The sequence below is a fragment of the Trematomus bernacchii genome, unplaced genomic scaffold (assembly GCF_902827165.1).
Source record: "Trematomus bernacchii unplaced genomic scaffold, fTreBer1.1, whole genome shotgun sequence".
Classification (NCBI taxonomy): Eukaryota; Metazoa; Chordata; class Actinopteri; order Perciformes; family Nototheniidae; genus Trematomus; species Trematomus bernacchii.
The window spans coordinates 589,266-605,613 of NW_022987616.1; the positions used below are offsets into that span (position 1 = coordinate 589,266).

Consider the following 16,348-nt stretch of genomic DNA (forward strand, 5'->3'; position numbering starts at 1 on the left):
TCCCTCCCTCCCTCTCTCTTTCCTCTTATAAAAAAAACGAGCTAGACATTAATAGGAGATGTAACAGAACAGGACTCCCTCCAGAAACAATAAAAACATTATTTGGCTTAAATACAAATGATACATGTGTCAAAAATATGTTAAAATAAAATGTATTGGAACGATTATAAAACTAGATGATAGGAAATACATTAGGTGTTTCCTCGGGATGCCCTCCTTTAAATTCTACTCGGGACTCTGTGTGATACACTGCAATCTACAGAAGTTCCCTTTTGTGTTTTCCAATCCTTCAAAACACTGATCCTCCAGCTCAAATGGGAGCATATCTGTACTGCAGTGCTTATTATAGGCCCAATTTTTCTCTGCACTGGAGTTAAATAATAGAAAGTGTTTTTCTCTTCCTCTCAGACCTTGTGGGTTTCTTTTATGCACCAGTAGCTACCCAGATGCGCTGATTGTCTGCCCCACAACAGTGACACAATTAAACTGGCACTCTATAATTTAGGGGAAATCAATTAAAGCATAAATTAAAGAAGCCTCGAGTCATTTACTCAAGGCTGCCCTTACTGGGTCACTCCGCACAAAAAGGAACAGAGCAGGCTTTATCCAACAAACCTCAACCGGTACATAGTGCACAATCCTGCGTTAATATATTGCATGGCGATACATAACAACATAGTTTTGATATAAATATGTTGTAATTGGAATATTCTAAAACCAAAAAATAAAGGGTTGTTAAACAATAGATGATCACATGAGCCAAATTCCTAAAACAGTTTGTGTACTTATGGGAAAATTATTAAATGTCCATGCTCGTTTGAGTGCATTCTAATTGAGCGATATTTCCTTAAGCCCTATATGCATAAGAGAAATAAAAACAGCTGCATTCACCTGCGTCTTGAGGACTCGCAAACCCGCACACATCCGGCTCTCCTCTCCCCACTTCCAACATGCGTGGAGCAGAGTGATCCGATAGGCTTCTTGCGATTCTGTTAAAAAATGACAGCAGATCTTCTCAAGAGCCCCACAGGAGAAAGTCAAGTTATTTCCACCCCAAAATCCTTATTTCGTACAGCGGGGGAGAACCACAGCGCAGTCCGAATCGGTCATATAGGTCCCCAGCGCGCAAATACGCACAGCCGATGCCCGGAGACTCGCTCTCCTCTCCGCGTACACACTAGCCTCCTCCCCGCTGCTCTCTTCGCTTGTCTCGCTGCCTTTCATTCAGCGCTGTCACGTGTGAAATCCGGCCAGTGTGAGGGGAAAAATAAGCAGTTCCAGAAATGTCAAAGGGATTTAAAGAATAATGCAGAAAAGTCCTGGTTGATCTAATATAAGTTTTTCCTCCGGTCCGTGTCTCCGTGCGCCACCGCTCTCGGCTCCTCCGCTGATGCAAATGCAGAGGGTTTGAGTCCCTGCCAGACCCACACGCCCCTTTACGAGAGATGAGTACGCGGGCGCGCGTGATCGTCTTCGTGCGTGTGTGTGCGTGTGTGTGTGTGTGTGTGTGTGTGTGTGTGTGTGTGTGTGTGTGTGTGTGTGTGTGTTGAAGTGTGTGGAAGGGGTGTCTGCAATCGAGATGCAGATTTTACCCAGCTGCCTCTCTCTCAGCCTGTAGCCTTTACATCAGAAAGTCACATTAGAAGACAGAAAATAGACTAACGTGATGGCGTCTTTAAGCCTGAGAGCCATCTTGAATGAGATCAGTTTTATTGTTTGATCACTCAGAAAATGTGTCTTATCTTTATCTGTCTGGTGAGGAAACGATATCACTTCTATTATAAGTTTTCTAAGGATGCAACAGGAACATCAAAGTAAACCTGTAAGTCCCTGGGAGCATTGTAGGATTATTGAAGTGATATTGAAGGGACTACTGTGCTTCCTATCGAAATATCATACATATCATAGAGGTACTATAGGCTGGTTTGCTGGGAGCCTATAGGGGCCCTTGAGACACTCACTGTTGTTTCCATGAACAAAGAAGCTTTTCTCTGTTGGTGTATGGACAATCTGTCTGTCACACTCTTTAGCCTGAACCAAAAATACACACACACTCTTGAATGACAGCATATGTCAGTTTGAGCAGATATTGTCATGGGTGGCATTAAAGGTGCATGAAGGAAAGCGAAGTTACTAAAAAACAAACACTTTTAAAATTCCCTATATTTGGTTATAACAAGGATTCAAACAGGGTTGACAGCTATTTAAATTAAGCATTTGTTGGACTTGGCATGTATGAACTGGAGAGGTGACATGAAAGTATTCTGAGATCTAGGAAAACATTTTCCCAGAGTTTGAATTATGAATGACTCTGTGTTGATTAATGCATTTATGAACCCTCATTTGCAAATGATTCCGAGGAAGCTCTATAACATATCTTAGATGTTAGATACATCTGATGACATTCCATTGAACTAACAGTTAAGCAAGCAGAACTTCTGGTCATTCATATTTCTCTCATTTGTGAAACTCCAGTGAGGGGAACTGAAACTTAAACAGTGTTCTGCGTGGAAGTTCCCTGACCCTGCTTCTGTCACCGGGCCTCAGGAGGTTAAGCCTGGCACACTGCTGCTCCACTTCTCTGCTGTTTCAGCTCAATATAATGCAATAACTGGAGGTTTACAGCTGCAGGTCTCCGTGGTGTTGAAGCTTCTGCCCTGTAGGGGGCATCAGAGGTGGTGAGCAGCTCACAGAGAGCCACCTATTGCTCCTCAATCTCATGTTACTGTAATGCCCTGAGATTGCACAGCTGGGTTTACAAACAAGGGGCGCTGATTAAAGGTTTTTCAGACTTAATCACTATATTCAGCATACATTTGAGTCAGACTTTCCATTCGCCAGCATTAGCATTATTATTCTTTATATCAGTGGTGAACTAATTGTCATGAACTTTGTATTATAATCTACTTTTTAAAGAAATAAACCATTGTGTTGAAGGGATGTAAGTAGGGCTGTCAATTCAGAACGTGCCATATTTTATTCACAGTGTATTGAGATGTCCCCCGTTTTAAAAGTTTTTTTTTTGTGTGACACAAAAGAGACAGATAAGCCTACAATCCCTGCACATTATTATTTTCTGCTCCTGGAAAGTGAGGGAGACCGAGGATCGAGTGGCTTTATTCCCATCCCAGCCTCTGTAATTCTCTGTCTTGCTGATAACACAAATGTTAAAATGGTGCCGGGCATCTCTATCAAAGGCAGCACTAACTAGCCTTTCGTGTCTTCAGGATAACACAGGAACAATGGCTTGGAGTCATTTCACAAGGGTGCTTGCCGGTGCCGTATCTGAAATTAGGGTGGGGGGGTTGTGCGGGAACAATAAAAGAGCCATTTAAAGGATTTGCTTCTTCATATATATCCGCACTAATCTTTAGTACAGCCCTGATGAATAATTAGCTCTGGTACAAAAGCAGACGTTTTATGGCTCCTGTGAGCAGTGGACTTGATTTCATTAGCCTGGCCTTTATTCACCAAAGTGAGTGAGTCAGAGTGAAATGTACAGGTTCAATCCATTTGGCACGAAGTCAGTGTGAGCATTCCATCTCAGTGTCTGATTGAAAAGTCTGTCTGTGGAGTCATCTGCCTAGAGTTCTCGTAAAGGTTAGGATACGATGATGGTTGTAAAAAAAATTACTCTTGCACTATGGCAATTAGTACACTTTATCAAGGTTGGGGTAACTGTTTTATGGATGATGAAAACATAAAATATGAATTACAGGCCTGTCGCCTTCATTTAAGTAAGACATACTACTATACACTCTGACCACACTTGATTTCAGCTACATAAAAGGTACATAAAGGGTGAAATTCATCCTGCATTGACATTCAACGTTAGCACCTCAAGAATCTTCTAGTATGGATGTATTTTTTAGGGATACTTAACTAATATACGTTTTTTCTAGAGAGTTCAGAGCATATCTATGAATGAGGGATTGTATCGATGGTTGGTGCTAACGCTGCTAACGCTGCTAACGCTGCCAACGCTGCCAACGGTGTCGGACAACAGCAACAGTGCTGAGCAAACAAACATTATTAATGGTGGAATAAATGGAGGCATATCACTTCTGTTACAGTATATACCCAGTACCCTAACATGAATGCACAGCAGGACTTGCTACCAAGACAAAGAAAAGAACATCATTACAACGGATTACAAAACACAAAGAGGGTGAGAGACTTCCTTTCATGATCCTAAATGCTCTCAATAAAGGTTTGCTAGTTGTGTGATCATTATCAGACCTTCGATCATCAGACAAAACGCAAGTCTGATCTAAAAAGTTTCTGCAGCAATGTGTGAAATCAACAATTGCAAGCAGCTAGCCAAAGAATGAATCGAGGTCTGACCTAGACCGGCAACAAAATACAGGAGTTCAGATCCCTCTTCAGGACCTTTACCTTTATTGCTTCCATTAGCTACCCTCACATTGAAATGATCACTATCTTGGGTCAACTTATCCTAGCAGTAATAGCTAGCAGAATGGGGGGAATATACTGAGCCACCCAATCAGAGATTTGGCTTATTTTTCACTTGCAGCTGCACAGCAAGCACTGATATTTTCAGCCCTGCACCCAAAATGACTGGGTGCAGGATGCCAGTCCTGATGTCATATCAACCAATGAAGGTTGCATTGATCTCAGGTAGACACTGAATCTTGCTTGCCGCTGTCGCATGGGCAATTTCATCTCTTGGATTTATGCACAAAAAAAACTCAAGCGTATGATATGAGCTACACCATCCTGGCAGTATTTCCTGCGTGAAAACAACGAGTACTGCCTGTCACAAAGTGCAACAGGCACATTGCTATGGCTCACACTCTAGACTTTTAGGTTCAGTATGAGATGAGAGATATAGTATTTCCTCCACCATTTGAATGCATGTTCTCATCTTGTTTCACTGCATTGCAAAGTGGATTAGAGGTGCAGGCCATGAACTTTTTAAAAATACCTTTTTACCGACTAATCATGCTATGTTCAAGTTTCTCTTCCATGACAACCGCAGTGAAAGACAGGCTGAAAGGTTATTGTGCGCGTGAATAGGGTATGCCGCTGTACCGGTTTCACATTTTCTGGAGCTGTTGATAATTACTAGCCAAAGAAGGTTTCACACATTCTTGAACAGGCTTGCTGGCACAAATGACACACCTTCAAACTCTGTCAGGGTTTTGTTATCGGGACTTTTGTGTTGTGTGAAATGCAGGAGGTGGAGAAGCAGGGGAAGAGAGGTGAATGGAACCCAAAACAAAGCGGAGAAAATACATAATAAACCAAAGTGAGGTGGCTCTTTTTAATTCACTTTTGGTTAAGAAACTGAGGAGACCCTGAAAAAAATCGCTGCACCGCTGACTCTCAAGGGGAAGGTGTTGGTGCTGTTGGTTGTGCGGGGGTTCAGTCAGATCAAGGTCTGGAGTAATTGCTACAAAGGCAGCGTTACTCCTCTGAGGCGTTTGGGCGAGGTGAAACTAAGTGTGAACGGAATTAGTAGAGGGCTGAATAAAGCGCTTCTGAAGTTTTAGAGACATTATGGTAATAAAAAAAAGAACAACGAGACTGAAGCGTTTTCAGGGATATTCCTCATTCGAGCGGCGGCAGAGGGGAAACACAGAGGAAGAGGGAATAGAACAAAAAAACATAAAGAAATGGCTTCATTGGAAGTAGAAACATTTACAGTGACATTTAGTAAAACGGGGAGGATGTATGAATAAATATGCATAATGTTGCCGGGAAGCATGGAGAGACTCTCAGGGGCAGAAGGAGGGTGAGAGTGATGGCTCCTGAATTAATGATGAGGGAGCCCACTGTCTGTCTCTGGGTGTGCATGTGGGTCTGTATGAGTGTTTGCACATGTGACAGCCTTTTCCCGCAAATGGGTGTGTGTGTGTGTGTGTGTGTGTGTATGTGTGAGCTTACACACACATATGCAACTCGGCTCTCGCAGCACCCCAATTTCACATCATCACTGATGGAAATTACCCGTCCTCGATACCTAATCAAGCCATCTTTTTTTTTGGGAGACACACAGATTCGCGATTGTGCCTGAGCTTAATTACATTTCGGGGGGAAAGCCGGGGAGCGAACCGGCTGGCAAATTTCACATTTTGATATATATTTTTCTTTTTTGGGTTAATGTTCCATTCTCCACTTGGGTTTTTTTTTTCTCCACTTTCGGAGACTGAGATGATGAATTTTGTGCTGCTCATCATCAAACGCACAGGGAGAAGCCCCAGAGATGAGGGCAATGGAGGGGAGGGAGGGGGGTTGTAGAGCGGGAGAGAACTGTCAGGGAGAAATGCTATGTAGGTCAATGAAGAATTGCACTGGGATATTGCCTCCTCAGCTCACAGTCTGGGAAGCTGATTTGATTTCCGGTGAATCCATCCGACTTGAATTATGAGAGATTACCCTCCTTAAAATCACCTTGGTGACTGCTGTAGAAACCCTCTTCTCTCAGGGGGATATGTACAAAGAGATCTGCATAGCACAGTGTCTCTTCTACTGTATATAGTTTATTGGCATTATAGCTGGTCCGATAAGTTCTTCAAATAAACTTTTTTCATACAATTTCTCTATTGTGAAGGTTGTCCTTCACACCTATTGAAGTTCTGTATTTCTATAATAGACTATATGTGTAAGGAAACTAAGGTATTGTCGAGGTAAAGAGAGTGTGTGGTTATTGATTTATTTTCTTTTTTCAAAGCACGACGGATGAGACACAAATTCCTGTCTTTCACATGAACATCTGACGCATTTTAACCTGTGTGGATAGTTACATTCAATAACATAGAGTCGTATCTTTGGATAAAAGCGTCAGCTAAATGAAATGTAATTTAATGTGAATGGTCTCAGAATGAAAGAACAAACTTGAACACCCTGTACAGGAGAAAGGTTATGGTAAATAAGGACCTTATTAGTTCCATAGTTTCATTTTCAGACCATACCATTAACGTAGGATAGATGATTTGAGCAAGAGGTTGAAGATGAGTTTAACAGAAGACAATAGAAGACAATAAATGATAATCCATTATAATCACAAAAGGTTGTGAAAAGGACAACATTAAACTGACCTCTTTACTCTTTGAGTGGTGGAATGTATTCAGTCCTTGTTCCCCTTTTTCAAGCACTAGCTCCTTTGCTAGTTTGTATTTCATTACATAAACATCTACTGCAGCTTCAGTGTATTGGATAATGATGGTGACTACAATAAAACAAGCATTGACAGGTGAAATAAAACCCCTCCTAGCATTCTATGCTTTGTTCGGTTAGTAATTGCCACAACAGGTGGTAAACCTAGCTGCACCCTGGCCCGCTACACTCACAGGGGGGTTAAAGACACACAACGGGGTTAGAAATGGAGCCTGAAACAGCCGCGCAGCCAGCACAAAGCCCAGTGTCCCAGTAATTAAGAAGAGGAAATCCCAACAATGGCGGCCTGGCCTGTGATGGTAAAGATTAGCTGAAACAGTGAGACGGGCTAATAAGGAAGATGAGATGCTGGGCTTTGTATATCAGAGGGTGTGTGTGTGTGTGTGTGTGTGTGTGTGTGTGTGTGTGTGTGTGTGTGTGTGTGTGTGTGTGTGTGTGTGTGTGTGTGTGTGTGTGTGTGTGTGTGTGTGTGTGTGTGTGTGTGTGTGTGTGTGTGCATCTCTGTTGCTGGAGGGGTGGGAGGCACCTCATGAGTCTAACCGTGTGAGTACGTGTAAGTGGATATAGAGCACTTGTACAGTATGTGTTCTGTCATTCCAATACATATATATATATATATACATATGTTTTATCTTTCATGTAGCTATTTTAAAATGCATATGTACGTCTTTATCACAAAGTCTGAATGTTGTCATGAAGCTGCTGCTGACAGAACACTGGATCATGTGACAGGCTGGTGATTTAGTCTTGGCTTATTTACAGAAGAATGACAGGATGTGGTTTACGACGCTGAGCGAATGAGATCACTGGAGAAAAATGTCATGTTTGATTCAGACCCAACTGGTAAGATATCTCATTCACACAAACACCCGCTCACAAGATCACAATTCCCAACTAGATCAATCATGGTCACAATCACTAAAAAGATTTTCCTGTCAGAAAGCAGAACTACTGAGAGGACTTTTCACATCAAATGCATTTGTGTTGCAGAGTTTCTGAATGAAGACTGTGTGGAACAAGCATACTGACACACATGCTAAATGCACTTCTCTCAAAGGTTTTGTCACGTAGCTACAACATGTAAATGCCACAGAAAGGGAATCACACTAAAGGATTAATGTGTCGGTAATACTGATATTCTTTCAGTTGCTGCTCAGGATATATTTTCATCCTCAAGGCTGTGCATGGGCAATACTTCTTAAAATGTAGTTTTCTAAATGAATCTAGCTTTCACCCTAAAAAGCTAATAGGCTCCCCAGTCTCCACGGCACAGCTACATGGGATTTTAAGGCATAGCAACAGTGAGGAATATATTGTTCAGTTATGGATAACACTCCTTTCCCTCTGTCAACCAGAAATTCAATTTAACAAATAAGCTCACCTATGGGATGTCACGTATTTTGTGTTTTTAGTACGTCTTCTTGGTTCAGAGATGCAGTCAAAATGACTCTGCCCTATGGCAGCGTTATTTCAACATGCCAGGTAGCCAGACCCGAAGATGAACAATGCATGAGAATCGGTTGCGGTACAGTGGGTCTGAATCTGGGTGCCAACACTGGCCCAAAGCTGGCTTTAGAGCAGCTCAAGCATCTAAAGGAGAAACTCTCGTGCAAAGTATCCACATGAGTAAAAGTACAAATATAGCTATAAGACAATAAAGTACTCAATTTAAAGTGAAAATGAATTAACAATTATAATTAAGGGAACAATATTAAGCAGTGAAATGTGCTTAAAGTATCAAACTAAAGGAACTAGTTTCATGTAAGGGCATAACATATAACACAGATTGTTAATACTGATGCATCAATGTGTAAGCAGCATTTTTACTGCTGTATATACCTGAGGGGGAATTGGTTTTAACTACTTTATATACAGTTATCTATTTTAGTCCAATAGATCCCAACCTAGAGTGTCACAAGATAAACCTGAGGGGTCTTGAAATGATTAATGAAAGAAATAGAACAGAAAATGCATTGTGATACACTTGGCTGTTTCCAGTTTTTGGACTAAACGGAATTTCTGCTTTGTTTTGTGAAATATTGGATCATTCGAGGCCTTTGGGCCTTGAACAGTTATTTAAATGGAACCATGTGAGAAGTTAGACTGGAATTAACTCTTACCAGTTGAAGGACCTGCTAACTCCGAGACATCTGAAATGTGACAAGGGGCCCAACTCTGGGGGTCACATAACAAGTCTGGTTTAACAATGTTTTGCTTTTATAACATTACCTCTAAAATGTATTATAGATTATTAAAGAAAATATTATCTTAATGTAAAATACTAATCTGCATAAGGACTGGTAACTACAAATGATAGATAAGTGTAGAGGAGAAAAGGAGTACACTTTTTACATCTGAATTGTATTGAAGAACTCACATTTGCAGAAGAGTACATTTACTTCCAGCTCTTGGAGAGAGAATAGCCAGTTTTATATTTCCTCATCATTACTACACACTTATTTCTGTCTGATCGAAATGATTAATTGTCTGAAAGGACAGTCATAATAGGATGTTCAAGTTACAACTTCTGTGACACAGCGTATCGGAACTGGCATCAAGTTAACTGGCCATGTTCCTATTTGGAAGGCAATAATATACTACCATCAAAGTATAGACTACTAAGTGTGCAGTATAACAGAGTGTGAGTATAAAGCTGGATTTATATTTGATGCAAGTGCTTAGCAACAGTCCTGCCATTGATACTTACTGTATGGCGTAGGTGTGATTTATACTTCAGCCTTGGGTTTAAGCTGAACAAGAGAAGAGAAGTGAGCTAGTTTTCTTCACTCTTAACAATATTTACTGACATCAGAAACCTGGAGCAGGAAACAAAATGCTAACCGATATCGTTAGCATAGCTGTAGCTCCGTTACATTTTTAAGGCACTTATTCTGAGGTGAATGCACCTAACCTTAAAGGTCACCTATTATGCAAAATCCACTTTTTCATGTCTTTCATACATAAAAATGTGTCCCCTCTGTGTAAAGAGAAAAGACCCCATCTCTTTTTGTCCTGATCCATTTATATAAAAACCTGTCTGAAAATGAACTGATCAGATTTTGGCCACTTTATGATGTCATAATGTTTTTTTGGCTTGTGTAACCATTAGCCAATAACCACCCAAGGTAACCCCCCCCCTCCTTATCACCTGAATCTCCTCCTAGAGCACCATTGTGTTCTTTTTAACCAAATAACTCGCAGAGGGGCGTGGGGAGTGGCTCTTTATTTTCATCTAAAGTAACAGACAGAGAATCAGAACTTTTCAAACAGAGCTGAAACAGAGGGGTTTATGGGATGCTACAATGCATGATCTGTTTGGTATTTCGAGCAAAACACTTCAGAGACATATGAATTTTATATATCTGAGACCTATAATATATTGATGAAAAACAGTATAATAGGGGACCTTTAAGGGTCTTGGTTTCTAGGTTGCGTCTTTCAAAACCTTAGTATCTACCACATCCTGTGACAGAATTATTGGGTCAACATCCTGATCCTGACTGCCAAGAGGGGCCAGTTTACCCTTACTGGGCGGTAGTTTCCCTTCCACATGTAGACCCTCAGGAACACGACCAGTCTGATACATTGGTTGAGTAACCATGCCCTTTCTCACCAACTTCTCTGACAGGATCTCGGTTTTGCATCCATTTAATGTGACAACGTTTCCAAAGACTTTTGTAATCAAAAACAAATCCGCTTTTTTGAATCGACCCAACTTTTCATTGTTGGGATACGTTGTGATGTCATCCACTTACTCACATACTGTAGACTACTCCCACACACAAATAATAACTGCCTACCAAAAGCACGAGAGAAATAACCTACCAATGAGGAGTTTTGCCAGCATGTAAAAGAGGGCCAGCAAAGCCCCCAATATGTGGGAGAACAGCATTAAGGTTTGGAAAGACCATTCACAGTGTTTTCACATACAACAAAAAGTCCCTTTACGGTACAAAAATAGCATAATTCTGTGGGAAACGATGCATTCCCCAAACAAAAAGTCTCAGCAATAAATTGAAGTCTGTAGAAAGTTATTTATTACTCCGACACAGTTAAGTTAACTAGCAATACTCTGAAGCAAGAGGCCAAATCAACAAATGAAATAATCTATTAGGCCAAAATTGCTTGCTGAAACTAAATGAAATAAATAAACTAAAAAGAGATTTGTTTAATCTGGCAGAAAGTGCCTGCTCACGCTGACCCCTGAAGTCCTCTCCCTGCTCTCCGTCAATATGTGGAGTTGTTATCCTGACTGCAAAGTGCCGCCATCGCTGCAGGAACAAACTAACTCCATTTCACCGTGTCAGAGTGCAGCCCTCAGAGAAACCAACCTGTCCACTCAGACAAATAGAGACGGACAGCGAGAGAAAGTGATGCAGCTGGACAGAGACGGAGCAAAGGAAGAGACAGGCATAGACAAATAGAGACAGGTTGGGGGAAGAGAAAGGGATAAAACTATTCGGAGTCAGATGCAGCGAATGGGACAGTGAGTGAGAAATGTTTATACATCAAGAGTGAGAAATGGAATTTGATGTAGAAAGAGAGATGCAGGGAGAAATTGTGCTAGCAGAGACAGAAATGGAGAGAGTAGGAGAGAAATAGAGAGATTTGGAGTTGAATGCAGACAGAAATAGAAGGAGAGAGAAATGGAGGTTGACAGGGAGGGAGAAAAATGTAATTGGCTGCAGACAGAGCAGGGGAGTGGAGTAGAGAAAACTAGAAAGTGGATCAGAGGAGTGTATTGTAATCACATCTTTGAAAGATTTAACCAAAATGATGCTGCAGAATATTCAGGGCTATTCAAATCAAGGCTGTGGATTGTCTTATCCCATGAAAGACAAAGCATTACATGTATCATACTACTGTGAAATTGGGTCGCTGTGAGAGAGAGTTGGATCCATGCCTGATATATATAATTCCAATTTTACTCTAAAAAACTAATAAAAAACACCTAAATGAACCACACACAGGGTGACATGGCCCTTCATTATTATAAACACACAATGTTTATTTTCACTTTATCCCACGTACGCCATCATACTGTAATAACTACAATTTATTGACCCAAATTTGTGTTAATCCGCAGCTGAAAATAGTCCCTACCAATACAACGCACTACCTCCTCCTGTTAATGTTTTTTTTAAACTAAAAAGCTGTTTTCGGAAATACTTTTTTATTCAACTGTTGTGTGTGTGATTTATGTCTGCAGTAGGAACAAATGGGCTTGGGGCTAGTTACCTTAGGGCAACCCATTCTCCTAGAAATAACATTGATATAGTACTCATTTGAAACCGCTTACGCATTCTGAGAGAAACATAATGGCACCAGAGTTATGCTATGTGTAAACATTATAAAGAAATGTTCTCTATTTGGTAATTTCCCAACACTATCCTCATAGCAATCTCATAGCAACAAAAGCCTGATTTATGTTTTATGGTTATGTTAGGCAAGAAGAAAATTGGTTAAGATTACAGAGAAACTTCAGGCTTGAAGCATGACACTAGACTTCAACAGCATCCACAGTGTTTCCCTAACCATAACTAACGTTGTTGCCTTAACCAAACCACATGACTTTAGGGTCCATTTTCTTGTTTACAACCATATCCCTTCCCTTGTGCTCTGGTAAAATAACATGCATCCCTATGTCAAATAAATGTTGCCAGTGCACGTTTTACCAGCAGCTTTTGTGTTTTATTTTAAAACATATTTGGCAAAAGTAATTAGGATTATAAAGTTAAAGTTTGTGTGCATGTAAATGGTCTGCAAAGGCTCAAATCCCAAAGTCTCCTCCAGAGGGGGGTTTCTCTCCAACACACACCCTGACTGAAACGCCTCGATTGGACTCCTTTGTTTACTTCAGTAACATAGTGACATCACTATCTAACAGTCGCACTTCTTTTGGTCAGCACACCAACACATTGTAAATAGGCTAAGGGGCTTGACATCTCTAAGCGGTTAACCAATACCTACAGAGCTGGCCAACTAACCAATCAGAGGAGACTGGGCTCTTGTTTCAGATAGAACATTACACAGTGACATGAGACCATGTAAACAAGTCACAGTAGAGACACAAAATACACATATGAACCTTAACATTAGCATAACAGGGCCCTTTAATTTCTACAGGGTTGGATATGGAAGTTGTAAATAATTAAAAGTAAGTGGTGTATAGATATAGAGAGCAGAGGATGAAATTATAATATTTACACATTTGTACTAAATATGTAAAAATAAATGTTACTTTCTTAAACTAGATCTTTGAGGTCATTACTAAATATTTACATAGAGGGTGCATACTTCTTTATTTTAATTTCCATCTTATTTTTCCCCATGTACATATATACACAATATGTTATATAGTCATTTGCCATTCTCTTTCCATTGTTTGCTTTGCCATAATGTTTAATTGATGTACTTATACACACCATACACCATATATAACTATATTTATAGAGGAAGAGGAAGAGAATGTTAAACAGATAAAAGGAGACAGAGACACACACATAGAGAGAAGTAGACAGTGAAGCTTGGGAATACCAACACTTCCAGTTTCAGAGCTTTCAGAGATTTAGTGGCTTCTTAAACAGAGACTGTTATCAAAAAGAAAACCCACTTTGTCCCCAGTGAACATCACCTTTCTGAGAGCCGAGCCCGGAGAAGTGCATGTTTATTGGTACAGAACTCAAACACTGGTTGCTAGCTACAATATGTTTTTTTCACTTTTTCTGACACAATTCTCAAGATAGCTGTGTGGAGGGTGGGCTGAAAACACAAATACAGATTTAGTCTGGTATAGTAGACTCTGGGAAGAATTGTAATATTATTCACAAGATTCCATTATATCCATTTTTATTACAAGATATTGGGAGAAAATAAACACACAGAGCTGCACAGTCACAGTACTCGGTTTTAATTTGCTATGAAGTCTCATAAAATCATCCTGCTAGAGGAAGCCAGGCCTGCTTTTTGGACTGCGGACAAAGCAACAACCCACCACACTTCCTCCAGTCATATTTTATGGTTAATTATAACGCGTTTGATGAGATTGGCTGTTTTTTAAAGGCCAAATGGATTGGATGGCTGCGAAGCTACAGTGCTCACAGAGTAGACATATGGCTGGGTGTAATCGCCACAAGATTTCGGCAAAGGCTTTAAAAACAGAGGACTGGCGCGAGAACAACACAAACAACACATTGCATTCTTGTTAAACTGTTGCTTTCATTTTGGACACAATCATTTCAGGCTCTATAAACTCACATATTTTAAACAAAGGACAAGTTACTATTCTGTGTTTGTTTTGCAATAATACGTGAGTGCTCAGCTGTTAGTTTATCATCTCCTCTGTTTCTGCAAGACTAACATTCATACCAGTGGCAGACAGACTGACATTGTGATGTTGTTGACCTTCTGTGACCCCATTTGTTTCACTGCCATCGTGTGATGTAGCGATATGCCTCTGTCTATTTTATCAGGCCTGGTCTTTGCCTCTCCGACTCTGCCACCTTCACAATGGGCCCTTGAGGCAAACCACACACACACGAATGCTTATATACACCCAGTATGACACATACTCAGAGGTTATCTTCCCTTGACATGCTGGTGGTAATCAGTGTCACATCACACTGTGTGCAGCAAATCCAACAACTCTCCAAATGAGGCCTATATAAAGCAGAGTTCTCCTCAGCTATATGGCTTTTTGTCTGCTCTTCCGCCTCTTTTCCCATTACGCCGCCCCCATCATCCAGTCAAGCCGAGGAAGTCCGCCTAAGCAGACACTTAATTTGTCTTGTTTTGTCATTAGCTCTGTGGCCGCGGAGCAACCCACAAATACATGACCCCAGTATCGATTTAATGTCAGCCGCCGCGTGGAAGTGATGCAGGGACCGGCCGCCCTTTGTTTTGTTTTTTAAATCAGACGGGACATAGCACTGACAAGATAAGATGGGCAGCCGGGTGACAAGTTAGGACTGATGGTATTTGATATGGTGTTCCATCAGTGCTTTGAGAAGTCAACACATGCGGCGGGCTGGCTGTCTGCGATGATGAACTGATGGAAGGCTGCCTCTATATGAGAAGGGAAGGAAATCCTGTCTGCCCTCTGCTCCTGCTTCTCATCTGACACATTTCTTTAACTGTTAGGTCTAAATAATTAATCTCAGACGGAGACTGTTACAACTATTCTGTTTGAAGATAACAAGACAATCTCAAAACAAGGTCCTTTAGAATTATAGTCCAACATCTGACTAATAACAAAGCAATGCGATCACATGTTTTTTGTCGATACAGATTGCCAATTATAAATGAGCCTTATGGACCCATACATGTTTTTTTGGATATTGTAGTTGGTAGTCAAGGCTCCAAAGCAGGGTTGCCAACTTTGGGTACCTGGCTGGAGTGAGATTTTGATATCATGGGTTTAATTCGGTTTAATTACACATATGCGCACGAAATGACTGCTATCGTGTCAGCAGCGGGACCTTAGCATATATATAGGATATATATACAATATATACAAGTACACAATAATGGACACAGATTATAAAGGGCACACAGTTTCATTCACTAATGAAAGTCAAACATGTTTGTTTCCACTGTTTTATTGTGTGCCTGTCGCGATAAGCAATTAATTGACTTATCGTACGATAAATAAAAATGAACTCGATAACTTTTCTGACCTCGAAAAATTGCCATTTACATGAGGATGTGACTAGCAGCTTGAAAGGATGTACTTTAATTATTATTATATATTATCATTATGTCAGTGGTCTAAAATGGTCATACAACGGTGCCGACAATATTATCGTTTATCGCAATCATTTCCGGGAAAATGTATCCAACAAAATGAATTATCGTGAGAGGCCTATACATGAAACACACACACAAACAAATCTACAGACTTACTCCAAACTGCCAAATATATTAATTAACACACTCTCACTCTCATGTACTCTTTGACTCTATTTTGGCCTAGTAGAACAATAAGCAGCAGACTTTTACTTTTTTATCATTTCTACTGGATCTTAGATCTGCGCATGCGCAATACGGGTCGGCAGTTGCGGCTCCAGAGTATTTTTGTTGGGTAATCTATGGTAGGGCTAACCCATATAGTGGTGGGGCTCAAGTCAGTATTTGCAATGTAATTACATACACGCTATATCGCCCCCCTTGACAGTGAAACGCCACGCGTGAGGTTTAGATTATTTCCCTG

The 16,348-nt window shown here is 40.6% G+C and overlaps 1 protein-coding gene across 1 annotated transcript in view; it reads right to left on the reverse strand.

The window, feature by feature from the left end:
- The window catches only part of nrp1a (neuropilin 1a), a 57,252-nt gene extending 55,872 nt beyond the window's left edge, over window positions 1–1,380 (reverse strand). Inside the window, exon 1 of the mRNA XM_034132313.1 lies at window positions 892–1,380. The gene's annotated coding sequence lies outside the window, so the exon portion shown is untranslated. The remainder of the gene's footprint in view (window positions 1–891) is intronic.
- Between the last annotated feature and the right edge of the window lie 14,968 nt (window positions 1,381–16,348).